The sequence below is a fragment of the Tupaia chinensis genome, unplaced genomic scaffold (genome assembly GCF_000334495.1).
Source record: "Tupaia chinensis unplaced genomic scaffold, TupChi_1.0 Scaffold000709_1, whole genome shotgun sequence".
NCBI lineage: Eukaryota > Metazoa > Chordata > Mammalia > Scandentia > Tupaiidae > Tupaia > Tupaia belangeri.
In genome coordinates this window covers 37,240-43,395 of record NW_006160232.1, presented here as the reverse complement: position 1 = coordinate 43,395, position 6,156 = coordinate 37,240, and positions in this window count along the sequence as shown.

Below are 6,156 nucleotides of genomic sequence, written 5' to 3'. Positions count from 1 at the left end.
TATGATAGACCTGCTCTGTTTCTCTCCTATTTTTCAATCTTCCAGGAACTCCTGATGTCTTTTCCTTCACAATCTATCCTGAATTTGATCTCTTTTCACTATCTCTCTGGACCATCATCATCTTTTTTTGCCAAGATCTACTGCAACAGACTTCTTAGTAGTCTATATCCTTGTCCTCCTGTAGTCTATTCTCAATACAGTAGCCAGAATGATCCTTAAAAAAATAGGCAAGTAAAAATCACTTCTGCATTTAAAACCCCATAAAATCTTCTATTTTATTTTAAGTAAGAATCAAATTCCCCACAAAGATTTAGAGTGTGTCCACAGCTTTGCATTATTACAGGTTCTTTGTTTTTTTCCTTTTTAAAAATTATTTAATACAGTCAATCACTGTACGTCTCTACAGCTTGTAAAATGAATTACCAAACATGCATACACTTCATACCAGTCCAGATGAAGATATCATCAACAGAAAATTTCTCATTTCTGTGCCCCTTAAATGTCTTGCCTCTCTATTGTTCTTGATTTCTTTCCTATCATTCTCCTACATCTCCAATCTTCTTCTCACATTGTCTTCAGTGCGTGTAACCATTTTCCATGCTTCTATATCCTCTAATCTTTCAGTGTCTACCACAGAGTGCAGACAGTTGGTATATATTAAGTGGAGACATACAATGTCTCTCTTTCATAGCCTGGGTTGCTTCACTTAGCAGTAATCTTTCATATTCACTCAATTTCTGTCGAATTCCAGGGTCTTGTTTCTTTATAGCCGAGTATCATCCCATAAAGTATACATGTCACAGTTTTTCTAATCTACAAATGCACACTCCTTCCTTCATTCTGCTCTAGCCTTGTTTATTTTTTTTACTCTTCCTCAAGATACCACCTTACCCTAACATCCAAATTTTGAACTGTTTATTTCTTCTGCCTGAGTTATTATTGTCCAGATATTAGTACAGCTTAGCCCCTCTTTTCCTTAAATCACTTTAAATGGTAATTTTCTGATGAATGCCTCGTTTAGTCATTCTATTTTAAATAACATGCTTATTTCTACCAACAGTCTCCATCCCTTACATTTGATTCAGACATATTTGGAATTCACTACAAATTTCTTGTCAGTTCTTACCTCTTATTTATTGAATTTATCATCTGCTTCTCACTACCAGAATGCAAAATCTCTAAAAACATTTTTATTTTTACTGTTCCTGCAAACAGAATAGTGCCTAGTAACTAACAAGCAATATGAAAGTGTTTCTAGAACAAATAAATGGGTAATCAGTCTCCTTTATCTTTTGAAGTTGTTTGTTATAAACTGTGAACTTCTAATGGAGCTCAGTTTATAACAACATCTATCTTCAAGTGTACTTTCTAAGCTAAATTAACTGTATCAAATCTAAGAAGAAAGAGGAAACAAAAAGTGCAATTCTAAACACTCAAATTGATCTCTAGGTTGAAATAAGTTGCCAATTAACATGCAAATATGAAATAATAGGTACAAAAATGTCAGAGTCTATAATGGATTCTCAAGATGCATCTGGCTCTCTGCTATGTAGTGTCTCTCTTCTTTGCTCCTTTATGGGAGCACTCGAAATTCTATGGAAGTAATACATTCAGGCTCTGGCCCCTGAAAATGAATCCAAGAAGTGAAAATATCATATACTAATAGTCTGGACAGCATAAAGTAAAACAACTACTAGAGTCAAAAAGCATTTCACATATTCTGTGTTCTTGATTTCTCTTCTGTGTAAGTCAATGTCTCTCATATTAAATCTTTACTTATGTGAGAGAGCTAGAGACATCATTGGACGGAAGGATGGAATCCTATTTAGATGGGAGTGTGTGAATATGTGTGTGTGTGAACCTGGGTGCATATTTGGCATAGCAAGACAGTCTAGGCTCTAAATCCCCCTTGTAATTGTAGCTGCAGTTCAGTGAAGCCAAAAGGCTTAGTTCCCTATGATACAAAGTGCTTACCCTTGTTCTGGAAGTTTAATTTCCTGAAGGGACAATCTTTTCTCTATCTTCTTGTATTCTGGTGTGTCTTTGAGGGTTCTAGTATATTCCTTTCCTTAACAGTCTTTTGGGACTCCTCCACAGCCCAGAAATAAGTACCTCAGTCTCCAAAGGCTCTATTTGTGTTTATCTGAAAATTTGAAGATGACATATTAATTAGGATGTCATGAACTGAGTATTATCTTATTAAAAGTTGATTCTTAATGGGTCTAAGCCACAGTATAATAATTAAGTGTGTGCCAAATGATGTTCTCTACAGTCCTAACTACACTTCCTTATCTTATCTATCAGGAAAATCTTATCCATTCTTGCTGTTATGGGCTAATTTGTACCCACCATAAAGTTCATATTGGGAGCACTAATCCCCAGTTCTCCAGAATGTAGCTATGGTGTTATATAGGGCCTATAAAAAGGTAATTAAGATCAAATGAGGAGCTTTTAACGGGCCTACATTTAATTTATGGTTTCTTCACAGAGAGGAAATTGAGGTACACAAAGAGACAAGTATGTGTGCACACGAAGAAAAAGACCATGTGAGAATGCAGCAAGACAATGAGTATCTACAAGCCAAGGAGAGAGGGTTCAGAAGTAACCAACTCTGCTGGTACTCTGAACTTGGACTCGTAGCCTCCAGAACTGAGAAAATAAATGTTTGTTGTTTAAGCCATTCTGTGGCATTTTGTTATGGCACCGTTAGCAAACTAATACACTTGGTTGCTGCCAGTGAGGTCTTTATGTTGGTGCAATCTCATGTTTTATATGTAAAACACCACCAAAGTTAGAACATGTGATACATCACAATATTCCCTAATTTTTAGATTAACTCATATGTAAAATTGTACAAGCAAAGTAATACAAATATGCATAGGACCTTAAATGTCGTCTGTAATTGCTTCACCCAGTGGAAGTTATCACTGAATATTCTCTTAGATGTGAAGTTTTTAAAATCTATTTTTCCATTTCCTTGTTTATTGATTTCTGTCTCCTTTTCTATCTACCTCTCCATTTCTGTCTATTTCAGACAACTGCTGTACTTTCCCAAGACTCTTCAATAGTCAGTGGAGTATTCATTTGATACAATCTGTTCTTGTTGAGTTACAGAAGGCAAAGAAATGAGAATCACAGAAGAAAAAATAAACTCATTTCCAGGAGCATTTTTACTGGGGATTTCAAAGAGTTTGTAGAAAAATGGAATTAAGCCATAAGGTTTTTTTGGTGCAGAAACAATTTTTAAATCTATGGATGATTTCTTTATAATACAGATTTTTGTCATGAATTTACTGAGAACCCCTTATATAGACAATATTTTTCTTAGAATGTCCTAATGTTTTCTTCACAAATAGGGTAAATTCTTTTAAAATTTGTATATATCCTGCTGCAGGGCCTATATGTTCTCCAGAGAGATTCACAAAGACAGAGAGAGAAAAAGAGGGAGAAAGCACTCAAGCACTCCCCGGTGGGGAATGGTCATGGCACAATCTCATCTCCATTTCTCTAAGCTGTGGGAATCTGGGCATGTAGACACATGCTATCATCATGTTCTTCAAAACTCTTGGGTCAAGATTTTAACTGTACAGATGGCTATGCGAAATCTGCCTCCCTTAAACACTAGGCCCTGGTGATGTCCTTGGGCAAATATTTTTAGAGATGGAAATTCTAGGTTTATATTCTTGTTTTCCCACCAACAAAACAATTTGAAGGAAGTCGTTTAGTCATTTTAAATCTATATTTAGTTACAGGACTTTCATTGATACATTGAGTATTATAGGCAAAGACAAGTTATAAACTGTCAAGTAGAAGGTGCTTGCACTCACTAGAGACACAGACAGACAGGAAAAGACAGGGAGAGAGAGAAAGCAAGACCAGTGGGGAATGGTCACTCTGCAATCCTTTCTCCTCATTTTTTCATCCTGTGTGATTTAGGGCAGTTACATACATACTTTCATCATATCTTTTGAGCTGACAAGTATGGGATTTGAACCTCAGGCAGCTGAATAGAACCCTGTTTCTTTATCCACTAGGCTACAGTGTCAACCCCATTTTTTAACAATCTAATTTTTTTAAACCTCAGACTGTCAGTAATGTTATAGACTATTTAAAGCCAATGGACATACAAAGAAGATACAGAAGATGAAACATACGGGATGATAGAACATATCTGGAAAATCATACATTTAATAAGTGTCAAGTTTTCTTTCCTTCTTTTTCTTTTCTTTTCATTTCTTTACCTTTCTTTCTTTCTTCTTTCTTTCTTTCTTTTTCTTGTTTCTTTTTGTTTTTAGACTTTTGATACTGGGTATGTGCACTCACCAGAGAAAGACAAAAAGAGGAAACATGAGAAGTCATCTCCCATGAGGGATGGCAACACCACAATCCCTTCTCTTTCAGTTTCTTCTCAGGATTTCAGACCTACATGCACATGTACCCAGCATGATTTTAAAGCCACTGGGTCTGTGAGTTGAACTGCATTCAGCCATGTGGGAGTCTACCATGCCATTGCTTGCACCTATAAAGTGTAACATTTAAAAATATTTAGGAACTTTAACCACTAAATAGCAAAAATAAATAAATAAATAAATAAATAAATAAATAAATAAATAAATAAATAAATAAATAAATAAATAAATAAATAAATAAATAAATAAATAAATAAATAAATAAATAAATAAATAAATAAATAAATAAATAAATAAATAAAATAACCTTATTTAGAAATGAACAAAAGGTCTAATGAACATTTTTTAAAAGACCTAAAAATGATCAACAAATGCTTAAAATCAATAATTATAGGGAAAATGAAAATTGAAACTGCGATGAAGTGTTGTCTTATGTCTGTTAAAATGGTCATTAGTAACAGATCAGGTGGCACAGTGGTAAAATGTGACACTCTGTAAGACAACCTCTCACAAGATTCCTGTTTAAGACCAAAGACTCCCTGAGTATGCTGGGTATGCACTTGCTCAAGATCTAGGGCTGGCCAAAGGCTGGTAGATGATCATGGTATTGAGACTTGTTGGGCTGTCATCTTTTTGTGTCTCATGATAAATGAAAACATAAATAAAAACATTAAAATGGCTTCTATCAATACAAAAATTAATAAATGTTGGCCTAGATGTGGAGAAAATCTTTAATACACTGTTGATGAGAAAGTATGTTAGCATAACCATATGGAAAGCAATGTGGAGGTTCCACAAAAAATTAAAAATATTATAAAACTACCCATCTAGCAATCTCACTTCGGGGTAATATCCAAAGAAGATAAAATCAGTATGTTGAAAAGATATCTATAATCTCACACTCATTATTCATAATAGCCAAGGTTTAGAGTCTACCAGTTTCTATCAGTAGGTGAATGGATATATTGATATAGATACATAATGGAATATTGTTCATCCTTAAGAAAGAAGGATATCTTGCATTTGGAACAATATAGGTGATCTTAGAGGATATAATGGTATGCAAAATAAGTCAGGCATAAAAAGACACATCTTGCATGGTCTTGCATGTATGTGGAGTCAATAAAATTGAAATAACAGAACTAGAGAATAGAATTTTGCTTGCCAGGAGCTTGAGGGGAATAGATGGGAGAAATAGGGAGACATTAGTTAAAAAGATCAAAGTTTCAATTATGCAGGATGAATGAATTCTGTAGATCTAATGTATTACAAGCTATGGTTAATAATAATATACTGTACACTTAAAATTTGCAAAGAGAATACATTTTAATATTCTATCACACACACACACACACACACACACATGAAATGATAACAGATCACAGTGGTAAGTATGTCAATTATCTTTATTGTGGTAATCATTTGACAACATATATGTATACAAAATCATGTTGTACACTTTAAATATATACACTATTAACTTGTCAATTATACCTTAATAAATCTGGAAAAAAATATAATATATGCTAGTACAAATAACGGTTTTTATAAATCAAACCTTCACTTATTTTTTTTAAAAAATATACATATTAGTGTCCATTTAAAAAGAAAAATTTAGACTTGTCTTTTTACATCATTTTAATAAATAATTTGCTAAATTTATTTACTTATGACAATATAGACTGAAAGCAGTAACATGGATATAATCATAAAAGGAAAAGAACCATTATTTAAAAAGTATTTTAAT